At 46.2% G+C, this 15,895-nt stretch overlaps 1 protein-coding gene across 4 annotated transcripts in view; it reads left to right on the plus strand.

The window, feature by feature from the left end:
* Positions 1-15,895, plus strand: part of HDLBP (high density lipoprotein binding protein) — an 82,391-nt gene that overhangs the window by 28,298 nt on the left and 38,198 nt on the right. Inside the window, exon 1 of one of the 4 annotated variants that reach the window (XM_039469641.2) lies at positions 11,689-11,772. The exons of 2 other annotated variants lie outside the window; for them this stretch is intronic. The gene's annotated coding sequence lies outside the window, so the exon portion shown is untranslated. Of the gene's footprint in view, positions 1-11,688; positions 11,773-12,381; positions 15,522-15,895 lie in introns of those variants that run through there. One more of the 4 variants, XM_074398725.1, reaches the window with a different exon arrangement.

Here is a 15,895-nt window from a genome sequence, read left to right on the forward strand (position 1 = left end):
AGCCACCGCGTCCAGCCAGAACACTGGCTTTAAAGCAACGTCTCTGGCTGCACTAGCCCCCAACAAGAGAATCAGCTGACTTTCGAAGCTTTGATGTCAAGCCTTGACTTAAAGCCACCTAGCTATCCTAGGTGGCATCTTCTTGCACTATAAGGCTGTCTCATTTATACTGAAAACCTCTTGAGTACATCACTTTCATCAGTGACCTGAGCTAAATCTTCAGGACTTGCTGCAGCTTCTTCATTATCACTTGCTGCTCTACCTGCACTTTTATGTTAGACAGATGAGTTATTTCCTTAAACTTCATGAACCAACCTCTGGTGGCTTGAGGCATTTTTTCCTGCAGCTTCCTCACCCCTCTCAGCCTTCATGGAATTGAAGAGAGTTAGGGCCTTGCTCTGGATTAGGCTTTGGTTTAAAGGAATGTTGAAACTTGTTTAATCTTGTAGCTAGATCACTCAGACCTTCTCCTTATCAGCAATGAGGCTGTTTCTCTTTCTTGCCCTTTGCTCGGTCAGTGGAGTAGCAGTTTCCCTGCAGCCTTTTTTCTTTGCATTCACAGCGTGGCTGTTTGGTGGAAGAGGCCTCGTTTTTGGCCTGTCTCAGCTTTTAACACGTCTTCTTCACATGCCTTTTTAATCATTTCCAGCTTTTGATTTAACATGAGAGACATGACTCTTCCCTTCACTTGGACACTTAGAAGCAATTGTTGGGTTATTGATTGATTTCCCTTCAGTATTATGTCTAGGGATTGGGAGACCTGAAGAGAGGGAGAGAGTTGGGAGTGGCCAGTCAGGACACACAAAACAGTAAGTTCTCTGCCTTGTATGAGTGTGGTTCATGGCACCCCAAAACAACTGAAGCAGTCACGTCAAGGATTACAGATCACCGTAACAGATACAATGACAATGAAGAAGTTTGAACTCTTGCTAGAATTACCAAACTGTGCTGTTGGAAGAGTGGCTTGGAAGGACCTGCAGAGTTGACAAAACCTTCAACTTGTAAGAAACAGAAGGTCTAAAAAAACCCAAGTAAAAGAAGCACAGTCAGCTCAGGTGTGCCTCTATCCCTGGGCACGTGTGAGAAATTCTTAGAAACAGGAAGCGCTGGATCAAAGAGTATTGATATTTTAAATCTCAGTGCATAATCAAATATGTGTGCTCTCCAAAGAGATCACACCAGTTACCCTCTAGCCACTGTTTTCCCACACCTTTTTTGAGTCATCAGATCTTATTTTTGCCGAACTGAGAAGAAATGTAGAATCTTATCCTACTTTTTACTTGCATTTCAAAATACAAATTGAATAAATGCTTCCATAAAGCGTCTGCTTGTATCTTTTGCCCATTTTTAGAAAATGGATTATTAGAGTCCTTGAAGCAATACCGTTCACGTCACGCGCTCCTCTCTCACCAGAAACATCTGAGCCTTGGCATGTGCCGCGTTTGCGTTTGTGGTCGAAGAGACACTTTCGTGACTGGGAAGAAGACACACGTTGCACTTTCCCCCAATGTAAATTTATTCATTACACACGAAAGATTTGCAACACGTGATTTGAGTTTTTTTCCTTTAAGGTTGTTACGTAAAGTTTACTAATGAGAAAAACTTCCTTGTCAGTTTATAGTTTAGCTTTGGTTTGAAAATACACTGTGTAGCACTGCTGTTCATAAAAATACGAACCACGTATGACTTAAGATTTTCCAACATCTGCCTTAACAATTTAAAAATAAACAAGTGAAGTTAATAATATTGTTTCACCCAATATACGATACTATCATTTTACATGTAATTCATCTTAAAACTAATACTGTTTTACATTGTATTTTTTTGTACTAAATCTTCAAAATCTGATGTGTATTTTAGACTTACAGCACATATCATTTTAAACTAGCCATGTCTAAAGGCTGTAGCGACATGTGGCCAGCACAGCTCAGAACAGTCATCTGTTTCTTTTCTATGAAAATCCATTAATTTATTCTTTTGGACCTAACATTTGTCCTGTCCTCTTTTTATTTTTATTTTTTTGAGACAGGGTCTTACTCAGTCAACCAGCCTGGAGTGCAGTGGCACGATCTCAGCTCAGTGCAACCCCCACCTCCCAGGCCCAAGCAGTTTGCACCTCAGCCTCCCAAGTAGCTGGGATCACAGGCACGTGCCACCATGCCCAGCAATTTTTTTTTTTTTTTGTAGAGATGGGGTTTTGCCATGTTACCCAGGCTGGTCTCAAACTCCTGGGCTCAAGTGATCTATCCACCTCGGCCTCCCAAAGTGCTGGGGTTACAGGCCTGTGTCACCAGGCCCAGTCCTATCCCCCCCACCCCCACCTTTTTTTTTTTTTTTTTTTTTTGAGACAGAGTCTCACTCTGTTGCCCAGGCTGGAGTACAGTGGTGCCATCTAGGCTCACTGCAACCTCCACCTCTCGGGTTCAGCTGATTCTCCTGCCTTAGCCTCCTGAGTAGCTGGGATTTCAGGTGCACACCACCACACCTGGCCAATTTTTGTATTTTTAATAGAGATGGGGTTTCACCATGTTGGCCAGGCTGGTCTCAAACTCCTGACCTCAAGTGAGCCACTGTGCCCAGCCCCCATCTTCTTTTTTTAAGAAAGAAAATACAAATTGTAGCCGGGCGCGGTGGCTCAAGCCTGTAATCCCAGCACTTTGGGAGGCTGAGGCGGGTGGATCACGAGGTCAAGCGATCGAGACCATCCTGGTCAACATGGTGAAACCCCGTCTCTACTAAAGATACAAAAAAATTAGCTGGGCATGGTGGTGCGTGCCTGTAATCCCAGCTACTCAGGAGGCTGAGGCAGGAGAATTGCTTGAACCCAGGAGGCGGAGGTTGCGGTGAGCCGAGATCGTGCCATTGCACTCCAGCCTGGGTAACAAGAGCGAAACTCTGTCTCAAAAAAAAAAAAAGAAAATACAAATTGTATTTATCTGACATATGTTCCTTAGGCTCTAAGTAAATATTAGTCTTTACTCAGCTGTATAAATATGTGCTGATTATTTCTGTATTTGTAAAATTAATTTAGTGGAAGGTGGTGAGTTTAATGGAATTTAATGCTAGCACTCCCAAACAGTGAGATACCTACTAAAGGGCAGGTTCTTTCAGATATCATTTTCCTTGATCTTTTTAAGAACATGCAGAAAGGGCCCCAAAAGCTTTTACAAATGTGAATTGCAAAAGTTGAGATCCTGAACAACTAGCCAACCTGACCCAAATTTTATCTGAGCAAGATTCTGAAAGCAAGTATCCTGGCAACAAGTTTGCTGTTCTTTATATAATTTATTCTCATTATAGGTGCCTGCAATGACTCTGATAAAACACAAGTTCGGTATTTTCACCTTACCCAGAAATACATGAATCAAAGAAAAAAGCCAGAGAACAGTGTCACTGAAGAATATACTAAGTTACCTTTTCTGTTACTTCCTGAAAAGTAGTGAAACTGACAGAATTAGTTAGTGGAGAAAGAGCAAGGCAAATCTACCGGAAACCAGGAACAGGCTGGACGCTTTTTTTCTCTCTCATCTGAACTTTCGTGCTGCTTTATTTTAGGCCTGGGAGTTGAATGTAATAATACATACTGTAATGTATCAGTAGTAAATATATGTGAGCAAAAGCAAAGTTGTTCCTTATTAGAATGTGCTACAAGTCAAGTTAAAGTAAGTATAAATAGGCTTAATTATAAAACTAGTTTATGCTAATAAAAATGTAATATGAGCCACATACAGTTTTAAATCTTCAGCTGTCAAATGGGATGAAAACATTTCTTTGACCTGACTTTGACCATCACACTCAGTATAGGAGTGCAAATTGTGCTAAACTTAGCTCCCATCCCGTGGTGCTAATAACTTCCTGTAAGTGACAGTGCCCCTGAGCAAGTGGTGGGTGCCTGTCCTCCACAGCTCTGCTCCCACAGCCTTGGACGTGACCCCTGGTCTGCTGCTCCTCCTAACCCCTCCGCATGGCTTCACTTCAGTGAGTTCCAGTCATGTAATTAAAACAGAGAGAGGAATAGGTTGCATAAATTGTATACCTCAGTTTATCCATGTTTATCCTTTGACAATTAGGTTCTTAAAAATTTGTTGACTATTATTAGCAGTGCAGTTGTGAGCATTCTTGTACTATTTTCTCTTTCCCACGTGGAAGAGCTTTTTCCTGAAGTACGTCTCTAGAAGGGGGATTGTTCTTTCATGGAGTATTTGCATCTTAAGCCTTAATAGGGCCTGCGAATGGTATGAAATAAGGACTTTGTTTTTCTGTCCTACCGTAGACAGCTAGCTTTCCCAGAGCCATCGATTGCATCATCCATCTCCCTGCTGATCCCACACAACCACATCTGAGGCAGGCAGGCGATGTCTGTGCCTGTGGTGCCCGTGTCGGGCCCGTCCTCTGCTCCCTTGTGCTCTGTGTCTGTCCCCAGCACCACAGTCTGAATGACTGTCGGCTGTACAGCCTGCCGCTGGGGAGGGCAAGCCCTCCTCCACATTTTCTTGAGAGTTGTACTGGCTGTCCTTGTCCTTTTGTATAAAGTTTGTTGTGTAAATATAATTTTATATTTTAATATTCTAAAAATGGTGTAAATTTTTTTTCCAATTCAGTGTTTGCAATGCAAGATTATAAAAATTGCATATAGGAAACTTGTATAAATAAAAATTGTATAAAATCTGGTTGTAAAATTCCATACACACACATACCTTTTGGGATTTAAGTTACATTTGCATTGAATTTCTAGTCTAATTAGGGGAGAATTACTATCCATGATTAAGTCTTTCTTTAGATGACCATGGCCCGTCTCCATTTATTTAGGTCGTTTCTGTATTTTGACAAAGGTTTTTATAATCTCTATAAATTACTTTTTTTTTTTTTTTGAGACAGAGACTTACTCTGTTGTTCTGGCCGGAGTGCAGTGGTGTGATCCCTGCTCACTGCAGCCTCTGCCTCCCGGGTTCAAGTGATTTTCTTGCCTCAGGCCCCCCACCCCCGCCAAGCAGCTGAGACTACAGGCATGCGGCACCACGCCCTACTTGAATTTATTTCTAATAGTTTTTTGCTGGTGTTTTGAAAACATGATTGTGTGACTGTATTGTTTTGTTTCCAGAAAACTTACTTTTGATTAGTTTAAAACTGATAATGTGTGCATACATTCTCAGGGTTTTTTTTTTACCAGCACAATTACATTGTCTGTGAATACTGGCAGTTTGGGTTCATTTTCAATTCTGATACCTTTCTTTTTCTTGCCATACTGCCCTGGCTTATATTCCTAGTTGCTATAAGGAATGGTCTGATTAGTTAACATTCCTCATTTGAATCTTTTTTTATTTTTTGAGATGGGAGTCTTACACTCTGTTGCGTGGGCTAGAGTGCAGTGACATGATCTTGTTTCACTGCAACCTCTGCCTCCTGAGTTAAAGTGATCCTCCTGCCTCAGCCTCCCAAGTAGCTGGGACTACAGGCGTGTGCGACTACTTTTTGTATTTTTAGTAGAGATGGAGTTTGGCCATGTTGACCAGTCTGGTCTCGAACTGCTGACCTGAGGTATCTGCCTGCCTCAGTCCCCAGAAGTGCTGGGATTACAGGCATAAACCACCCATGCCTGGCCCATTTGAATCTTTTGAAATAATCAAATCATCTTTTCTCCTCATGCAGCTAATGTGGTGAGTTACTTTAATCTGTTTTTCTGATATTGTACCACCCCATATTACTGGACTAAACCTCATCGTGTTAATTTTTTTTTCTATTTCTGGATCAGTTTGTGAGATTGTTTCTGGTTTTGGCCTTTAAGTACCTAGGTGAAATTCACCCACCCCTTTCTTCTGTTACCCTTGTCTGTGATGAGTCCAAGCCTGCTGGCTTTGTGTGGGAGATAATCTCTCAAAAGCTTCCTTACAAAAGCATTTGGAGGCCTGCCTGTTTGTTGTAATTTTTATATTTGTTTCTTTGAAGATCGGGAAAGGTTGGTTATTGAAACTTGGTATTTCTAACTCAGTTTGGGTGACTTATTTCTCTAGAATTTGCCCGTTTCATCTGTTTTCAAGTTTTTGGCACTACTCTTCTCAATAGAATTCTTTCATGGTTTTTCAAAGTCTAAAATGGAGATTTTAGCTGTAGTTTTTGACCCCTTTTAATTCTTAATATTGCCTATTTATACTTCTTTTTTTTCGGGAATCATTTTTGTCAGAGATTGAACTAGTCTTCTAAAAAACTTAGATGTAAGTTTTGTTTATCATTTAGTTCATTAATTTCCTTTCCTATGTTTATTTCCTTCTACCTTTTGTTTATTTTAGTGTTTTTTTTTTCCTAGTGTCAGTTGTGGAGGATTAGCTTATTTTATTTTTTTCCTCTTCACTGATAGGATGGCTTAAACTTACAACTCGAAGCAACACTCTTGTTTCATCCCCCAAGTTGGGATATATAATTGCCTTATGGCTTAATTTAAAATATTTTCAGATTTCTTCCTTGTTCCATGAATTACTTAGAAGCAAGTTTTAAAACTTAGACTCTTTTAAATTTTTAAGTTGAGTTCTAATTGAGTGGTGATCTGAGAATGTTACTGTGATTTGATTGTTTACTATTTGTTTAATTTTTTTTTTTTAGCTCCTGGTCAGGTTTTATGGTGGTTGGTTTTTTTCAAGTATCACTTCTAATCATATGTTCAATAAAGTAGGTTTATTAATTGTGTTGTTTGCATCCTCTGTACATTTTCCAATCCCATAACCTGTGTTACCAAGAGAGTTGGGTTCGTCTCACCTTTTAATCTTGGATATATCAATTTCTCCTAGTAACCTTCAGTTTTTACTTTATACATTTTGCAGCTACGTTATTAGATACATGTAATCGGAGTTACTGAATTTGTATGTTCTTGACCTTCTCTGTTCCTAATAATGATTCTTACCCTACAGTCTGTGTTATCTGAAAATAATATAACCAACTTTCATGTGGTTAGTATTGGCTTGGAGTACTTCTGCCATCCCTTTAATTCAGGCTGGATGTCTGTATGGTTTAGGACTGTTGAATGGCTTGTAGCTGCTTTTATAATTGCTCAGTTTAGCCTGTTAACACATTGAGAGTAGTGATATGTTTGAATTCATTCCTCATCAGTTTTATGTTTTATTTACCTTGCTTTTTCATTGCTTCTTTTACTTCTCTTCCTATTCTTTTTTTCTTACTTCTTCCCTTTAAATGTTAATAATTATTAATACAGTATAATGTAACCAACAATAATGTACATCATAAAGAATACTGCTGAACCTACCACCTAATCCAAGATGTAGAACATTGCCAATAACTTCCATTTGAATGAGAGTTTTGTTCGAATGTTAAAAACTCTTTGTTTTTCCTAGATTGTCTTTAAATTTTTAACATTCATTCCCAACAAGGGCTAAAATGAGTATCTCAAGCCTCTCCCCAGATAAAAGAATCTTGAAACCTTGCGACTTCATACCCCCATCTCCTCATGTATTACTGCTGCCTAAGCATCTTAATTCTGTCTTATATTTTATTCTGTATGTGCATATTCTGCTTATGTACCTATCTATAGTTTGATTCCCTCCTAATTTTATTGTTGGTGTAGTACAGGGTCTGCACTTGTTTCCTGTTGTCTAGGTTTCTCAGTACTCATTCTTTCTGGTCTCTGGCTTTGACTCTCTTGCTGAAGGATGTCCTTTATAGTTCTGTCCGCAGGGATCTGTTGGTAGTTGTTGCTTTATCTTTGAATATGTCTTTTGTTCTCATTCTTAAATGAAAAAGAATTCTTAAATGATTCCAAATTCACAGTTACTTCTTTCATCATAATTTATAGATAGCCATGATCCTCTGGTATGTATTTTCAGTGGTCTGCCCTCGGTCTCATAGTATTCTTCATGAGTAATCTGTCTTTCCTCTCTAGTTGCTTTTAAGGTCTACTCTTGTCTTTGCTGCTTTGAGGTTACACTGTAGTGTGTTTTGGTTTGGATTAAATTATCCTTTTAGGTAGCTTCTCTGTCTTTTTTGGTGTAAGGGAAGAATGTTGTATCTTTTTTTTTTTTTTTTTTTTTTTTTTTGGAGACGGACTTTTGCTCTTGTTACCCAGGCTGAAGTGCAATGGCGAGATCTCGGCTCACCGCAGCCTCCGCCTCCTGGGTTCAGGCAATTCTCCTGCTTCAGCCTCCCGAGTAGCTGGGATTACAGGCACGTGCCACCATGCCCAGCTAATGTTTGTATTTTTAGTAGAGATGGGGTTTCACCATGTTGACCAGGATGGTTTTGATCTCTTGACCTCGTGATCCACCCGTCTCAGCCTCCCAAAGTGCTGGGATTACAGGCTTGAGCCACCGCACCCGGCTCTGTATCTTTAAATCTTGGAATTTTCTCAATTACTTTAAAAAAATATTTCTTCTCTGTTCTTTGGATTTTTTTTCTTTCTTTTTTTTTTTTTTAGAACTTCAGTTACATATGTATGTCAGAGTTTCTGATTCCATGGTTCTTAGCCCTTGACTTTGTTCCATCTCTTGATTTTTTTTTTTAACGCCACTTTTATGTCTCTAATTATTTTAAGCTTTTTTTTTTTTTTTTTTTTTGAAACAGAGTCTTGCCCTGTGGTGAGGCTGGAGTGCAATGGCGTGATCTTGGCTCACGGCATCCTTTGTCTCCAGGTTCAAGCGATTCTCTTGCCTCAGCCTCCTGAGTAGCTGGGACTACAGGCATTGGCCACCTCACCCAACTAATTTTTGTATTTTTAGTAGAGACAGGGTTTCACCATGTTTTGGCCAGGATGGTCTCGACCTCTTGACCTAGTGATCTGCCTGCCTCAGCCTCCCAAAGTGCTGGGATTACAGTTGTGAGCCACCGCGCCTGGCCTATTTTATGCTTTTTTTAATAGTCTTGATCTTACAGTTCTGTCTTCTGAAGTTCTTTATAGTCTAATCCTGTTTGTCTCTCTCTCTCTCTCTCTCTCTCGTTCTCGCTCTCGCTCTCGCTCTCTTTTGTTTTGTTTTTGTTTTTGTTTTTGAGACACAGTCTCGCTGTGTCACCCAGGCTGGAGTGCATTGGTGCCATCTCGGCTCACTGCAACCTCCGCCTCCCGGATTCAAGCGATTCTTCTGCCTCACCCTCCCAAGTAGCTGGGATTACAGGCATGTGCCACCATGCCCAGCTAATTTTTGTATTTTTAGTAGACACGGTGTTGCACCGTGTTGGTCAGGCTGGTCTCGAACTCCTGACCTTGTGACCCGCCCCCCTCAGCCTCCCAGAGTGCTGGGATTACAGGCATGAGCCACCACGCCCGGCCTGTCTAATCCTATTTCTAATCCTTCCTTCCCTCTTTTTGTGCTTTGGGCTTTTAGCCTCTCTACCATTGATCTGTCCCTATCCTTTTTAGCCTGATATCAGGTTTATTCTATGGTGAGGGGGACTGCTTTCTGTTTTGTTAATTTCTCAGTTTGGGCTAGGGGTTCCTGGACAAATGGGGTAGGTTGTAGAGTACTACACTAGTCCATTGTCCCGACAGCTAAAGAGATGCTTCTGCGTCCCAGCTCAGGGTAGTCAGAGAAAGCATCCTAGAGTCTCCTTCATGCTAGTGGACTTCCTTTTTTTTTTTTTTTTTTTTAAATATATCTACCTATCTTCTGTTGAGGGTGTAGCCTTTTTGGGAATCATGACTTTATGGAATAAGAGGGTGTCTCTTCTCACCTCCTGCCTTGAACAGACCCAGATTTCTTCCCTGGCCCTTTGAGTGCTAAAAACTCAAATGTCACAGACAGATGTTCACACGTCATTTGGTCTGAATATTGCTAGCCATGGGATTTCCAAAATTCGCCTCTACGAACCATTTATTCGTTTCAGTGTAGTAAGCTTGCTGAGAGGAAATGCTGGTTGTGAGCACCAGCACAGAAGCATCCTGGATGGCGAGTAGCACAAACTTAACATCTGATTTTATAATATCTTCTATCAACAGTGTTTTGTAAAACTAGCTCTAAGGTCTCCTGTGTGGTGGGTTCTGTGCCCGTGCTAACCTCCTAGCTTCAGTGGAAGTTCCTGACAGGGGACCCATCGCTACCCCTTACTCTTCCTCCGTCTCCCTCTGCAGCACTGAGCCCTCAAAAACAAAACAGCAACAAAACACACTTGCGCTAGTGGCTGATAGGTTAGTCCCCACGGAAAGGTTACCAACAAACCACAGCAGTGACCCACAAGGGAATGTCTATTTCCGTGCTTAGGGAGGACCCACCTGCGCGGTTCCATGCTGGTGACTTAAGAGCATGGCTTTGATAATGACATCCTTGGCTCCTTCTCTGCCTCCAGCTGCAGAGTGTCTGCCTTCAGTGATTCCGCTCCCCTCTGTAGGTGGTGTCACGAAGGGCACTAGTGTTTCTGCCGGCTCCTGGGCCTCTCCCCTGACCTTGCTCATACCTGCACAGTCAGGGCATCACACCCTGATCCATCCAGTCTTCCTTGAATTCCCCACCGTAGTGAGGCAGCTCTTCCCAGTCGCTCAGGCCAGGATCCTGTGCCGTTCGGAACTTCTTTGACACCCCTCATCTGGTTAATAAGCAACTTCTTGGTGCTACTTTCCAAATATATACCAAATCTGGCCATTTATTTCATCCATTATTGGCCACCATAATGCAAACCATTGTCATCTTTAGACAGAACTACAGTAGACCTCTCCTCCCCTGCCACTGTCCACTTACCGTCAGAGTGTTCCACACACACAAAAATACTTCTGATCTTGCTTTCTGCTCCTCGCAACCCTCACCCGGCTCCCGCCATCCTCAACAGCACCCATGGCCTGGCTGCAGGCTGTGCGGACGTGACCCCGTTCCCTGGGTAAGGCTGGGTGTGCCCCTGTCAATTTCCCTGTGTGGGACGGTCTTGTCCCCAGGTACCTGTAGCTGACCTGCGCCCTATGCAGGATTCTGCTCACCTGCAAGTTTGGCAGAGGTTCGGACTGACGTCTCTAGATTCCTCGACTCACCTTATACCCTTGAAAGAGTGGTAGTTACCACTAAGGAAACACAGTGGATGCAGAAGTGACAAGGCCCTCCCGGAGGGTGGAGACCCCTGAGTAGGGATTCCCTTCGGCTCACTCCTGCGGGCCCAGGCCCACGGTGGGCGCGGAGGCCACACACCGGTTCTTTCGCGTGTAGGCACCTACGTTATAGATGGGGCCATAAGTAACGCTTTAAAGGAAGGGGGTTTTATATTTTAGGGGAAGATTATGCCAAGGAGTGGAGTGGGGATAGGTTACAAAAGTGAGGGACGTAAGGAACAGACGCGGGGATGAGGGGATCAAAGTCCCGGAGCCGCCTGGGAGCCTCACTGCGCGTCGGACCTCGTGCCGGCGGGGCCGCCCGTTGACGAGGTGGGGGGCGTCCTTCGAGGTTTTTCTTCGTGACTTCGGGGAGGCGCGCGGTACTGTGACATCTGCTTCCAGAGCAGCCGGCCTTCCTGCTCCCTTCCTGGTCTCCGGTCGTTCCCCTCTGGGGCTCTGGCGGGGCGCACTCCCTCCGCGCTCCAGAGGGGATTAATTTCCCAACTCCTCGGCACTGCCTTGTCCCCCCGAAAAAAGGATGCGGAACCACGCCTGGAGTTGGGTGGGCCTCCCGGGTGCTGGGCGGCCCGGGACAGCGGGGGACCCTGGCGGTGGGGCAGGCGGGGCGCTGACGTGTCCGGGCGGGATTGGGCCGCCGCCCTATATAGCAGCCGGGGCCCGGGCGCCGCGCCTCGGAGCGTCCCGGCTTCTCCCGCGCGGCGGGCGAGCGAGCGGCAGGACCAGCGGGCGGGGGCCCACGCGTGAGCTTGCGGCGGGGCCGGGGAGGCCTGCGCGGGTGGGCGGGAAGCCAGGGCGCGGGGCCGCCGACGTGGAGGCCGCGGAGGGGGAGGGGCCGGGTGCCGCGGCCCCCGCCCACGGGCGTCGTGCTCTCCACGCGTGGCGGCTCCAGGCCGGGCCCCCGGCCGGCTCCGAGTGCCCGTGCGCGTGACCGCGGCGCGGAGGGGCGCACACAAACTTTCCCAAGTCCCGCTGGGCCGCTCCTGGCTGCGGGCTCGGCTCCTGGGCTCCCCCGCCGCCTCCGGGGCTTCAGCGAGGCGCCTCCGGGCCTTGGCCGCGCGGCGGGGGAGGGGCGGCCGACCTGCGCCCAGGTCGCTGACGTTGGCGGGCCGGCCCTCCCCTCCCCCGCTCCCTGCGGAGCGCCCCCTCCCCCAGCTCGGGCTGCCCCGGCCGGCGGGGGGCGCCTTGTGCGGCCCGGGCAGGGGTCCCTGCGGGGCCAGTGGTGTCCTTCCCCCTTGATGATGGCGGGGCTCGCGTCTGGGCGCGGGCTGGGTGACGGGGGCCCTGCAGCACCTCCACCTGCCGCGCGGTGCCCGTGCCCGTCGACGTGGTTGGGGGCGGGGAAAGCCACTCTCCTCCGGCCTGGAGTGCAGCTTGGACGCGCCCCAGGGTCGTGGATGAAAAGTACATTACGGAAAAATACCGAATTTGGATGAAAGGCTGGGAGGCCGAGGGGGTTGCTGTCCCTTTAAGCCTGTCCCCGCCCGCGGGCCCTCGTGGCCTGTGGGAGGGCCGTGCTGAGGTGGCATCTGCGAAAGTTCCTCCATGCAGGATGGGTGCCGACTTCCAGAACTTGGTGAGAAGTGTGGAGCCTGCCTTCTGCTCGCCAGTCGCCTGCGGCCTCTCCTAGATTTTGGTCCTGTGGTCTTTGAGTGCATCAGGATTTTATTTTCCCATTCTGAACTTTGGTGTGTAGTCTTAAGCAGTTTTACTTTTGGAAAAGAAGTCTGGACTTCAGCGGGAGGCCTTTTGACGCCCTCCATACCCAGTCCTGTCTGGTGTGTAAAACACTCGCGGGTCTCATTAGCTGAGGCTGAAATGAAATTCTTCCTGGAGTATTAACTGATAGTTCTTTTCGAAGGTTGTTGCCCATTGAATATGTAGTTAGCAAAACTTATCGCAAGAGAGTCAACTTTAAAACTTGCTTGTTTAAAAGCAAAAAAGTGGAACCCGTCATGTAAAGTCTTCTCTGTTGCCGTCCGAAACCTGTTGAACTTGTGCTAAACGTGTAAGCAACTTTCGCAGATGCCACCTCAGGTTCCCACAGAACACACAGCTCTGTCCCAGATTCACATTTTGCTCCACACGTGTTAGGGTGGAAAGAGTCTTATTTCCTCCCCCTAGTTCTGTTTGCTGAAAGTTAAATTCTTCGATACGACCTTTTTTTTTGCTGTGGACATTTATACTCTGGAAAACAAAATTTAAAGTGCAGGTTCAGTATAGTTAGAGAATTTACATTAGATGGACCTGGAGCTTCCGATGGGGGAAGTAGTTGAGAGCAGCCAGAATCAGAAGGGACAGGGGCCACATGGAAGGGACTGAAGGAGATGGGACAGAGCTCATGCACCAGAAGGAGCTTTGGAGAAGAGCGGACTTGTTCTCCATGACCCAAAAGGGGAAAGAAGTTGCAGATTTTGTCGTAACTTGAAGCAGAGCGTTCACAGCCATGCAGGTCTGGGACTGGGCTCTCTGAGAAGGCCACGAATTTCCTGTCCCTGGTGGTATTAAGAAATTGGATTAGAGTAATATCAAAGGTTCCTTTCAATCCTGACTTGAGCAATACTGTTAGATCCAGTGAGAATCTGAGATGCCAGATGTTTAACCTCTGTTCTTTGATAACTGGGCCTGCCCAGGGTCTCCTAGGGACTTCACATACCAAGTGGAAGAGCTAGGTGGAGAGCACGCTCAGCCTGACGTTTTCCTGGGGTTGCCGAAAGATCCACGTGGAACAGGATTGAACCTCGTGGGTGTTGTCTGTGAAGGCAGAGCCAGGAGCAGGGCACAGCAGTGCGGGGTGGGCGTGGAGCCGTGGGGACAGCCCTTTCGTTGCCGCTTTGTGGAACTGGAGGCAGAGGCAGTTGGACCCCTGGGCTGCACCTCACTGTCTTGGGAACACAGAAGGAGAATGAGGCTGACTTTTAAGAAAATCTCACCCAGAATTTCAGATGGCAGGGACAAGGTCTGCATTTACATGTGGATCATCAGATGCTTAAATTCATTCTTCAGAAACAGGTTTTTGAGTTGTTTGGAAGAAAGACAAAATGCTGTTTGATGATACCAGAACTCTAGACACTAAAGGTGTCTAGTTGTGAACCATTCGCTGCAAGCTCTGACAAACTGCCATCTGCAGTCTGGAGGCCAGGGACCCAGTGTAGCCTGTCAGACCAGTCTGGAGTCTGCCGGAGGTCTACCTTCTGCCTTTCCTGGCCGCCTGAGGGTCTGTGCACGCCTGAGGAACACGAGGGGCTGTGCTCCAGGGTCTCCCTTGGACCCAGAAGTAGGTTCCCTTGTGTTGACGCTCCTGTCAGTCTAGGGTCTGGCTGGACTTGGTTTCTGAAGGGTGTGTGAGTGGCCTCAGAAGAGGCTGACACTAGGGTCAGAGTGGGGATTGGCCCGTCACAGCTCTGTGCTAGAGAGTCGGTGCGAGCTGGCGTGGACGGAACTGCGATTTGCAGACTTACCTTGTGGCTGTCACTGGGCACTGAGCTCAGAACCTGGCTTGATAAGGGGCTGGGTGTCTGGGTTTAAGAAGTGTCATTGGAGCCTGGGACAACCTTGAGTGAGAGACCACGCAAGGTGGAGGGTCAGCAGGCAAGGGTGGGAGGGCAGAGGGCGGATGCAGGAGGCCAGAGGCAGGTGTCACTGTACACCTGGTGGAGCACCTTAGCCTAGAGCCACCTGCCCCAGTCTGCTCCCAGACTGGCCAGACACTCGGAATCTCAGGGATCACCTGCCAAGCTGTGATTGTGCTACTCTGACACTTTGGAGATTGCAAACTAGAATGTTTTGGTGATGCTTTTAAAGGGAATTTTCTTGTTTGGTTTGTCCCGGCTTTTCCCCTCTTCAGTCTTGGGGCACATCTGTGTGTCTGGGCCCATAGTGTCTCTGGTTTGTGGCAGGTTCCCTGTGTGACTCAAGCCCTTTATTTAGAGTTTTTTTTTTTAAAAAATCATAACCAGGATTAGGACCCTGAAATACCCTCAGTCACAGCCTCTGCTGGAAGGACGAGACCCTTTTAGTCCAGTCCGCTTGATGCACTCCCGTTGCCACGAGCTGCCTTCCCAGCCCCGGACCCACGTGTCTTATGGGCAAGATTGTCATCAGGGTATTGGTAGTATACTCCAGATGAGTGGGGTGTTCCTGTTACTGTCGTTGCTTCTCCCATTTTAGACAGACGCTTCACTCCTGTCAGCAGTTCCACCTTTTCTTAGTCTGGGAGTACATGTGGTCGCAGGCCTCCCCTGCCCAGAGTCCCCCAAGGCGAGGTGACTCACCCTCCTACTTCACAGAGTTCTTGGTCCTCCCCAGACAGCCTTTGAAGGTTCCTTTCAATCCTGCGATTTTATGACCTGGTTTCTAAATCCCAGTGGATTAGAAAGGACTGAAGGACTTTTACAGGATAACAGCAAGAAGAACAAAGTAGCTGCGAAATACACAGAGAATTCTTGAAGACAGTATCTCTCGGTCAACGTGAGCACTGCAGAACCCCCAGGTCTGCATTCTGTTGTGGGTCAGAGCCCAGCACAGCAACCCTCCCTCTGGTTCAGCCGTCCAGGGTTCAGTGGGGTACAGGAAAGATGATCCAACCGTGTGAGATCAGTTTTGTGAGGATTTTACTTCAAAATGGTTAAATTTTCTAAGTTTGGTGCTTAAAAGATCACTCACTCCCTGAGGTCCCTGGAATAGTTGTCCTCTGAAAGTTGGAGCTGATTCAGGTTTTATGTTTTGTTTCAAGCTAATGGCTTAATTTTTTTCCCAAGAAACTTGCCTGAGTATTGGTGTTAGTAACCAAAGCATAAATAATATCTTGACGTTTTCTGCTTGTAGGTAAAAAGACCTGGGCTGTGAAATAAAGATAAGTAACTT

Source organism: Saimiri boliviensis, chromosome 5, assembly GCF_048565385.1.
Source record: "Saimiri boliviensis isolate mSaiBol1 chromosome 5, mSaiBol1.pri, whole genome shotgun sequence".
NCBI classification, from domain to species: Eukaryota; Metazoa; Chordata; class Mammalia; order Primates; family Cebidae; genus Saimiri; species Saimiri boliviensis.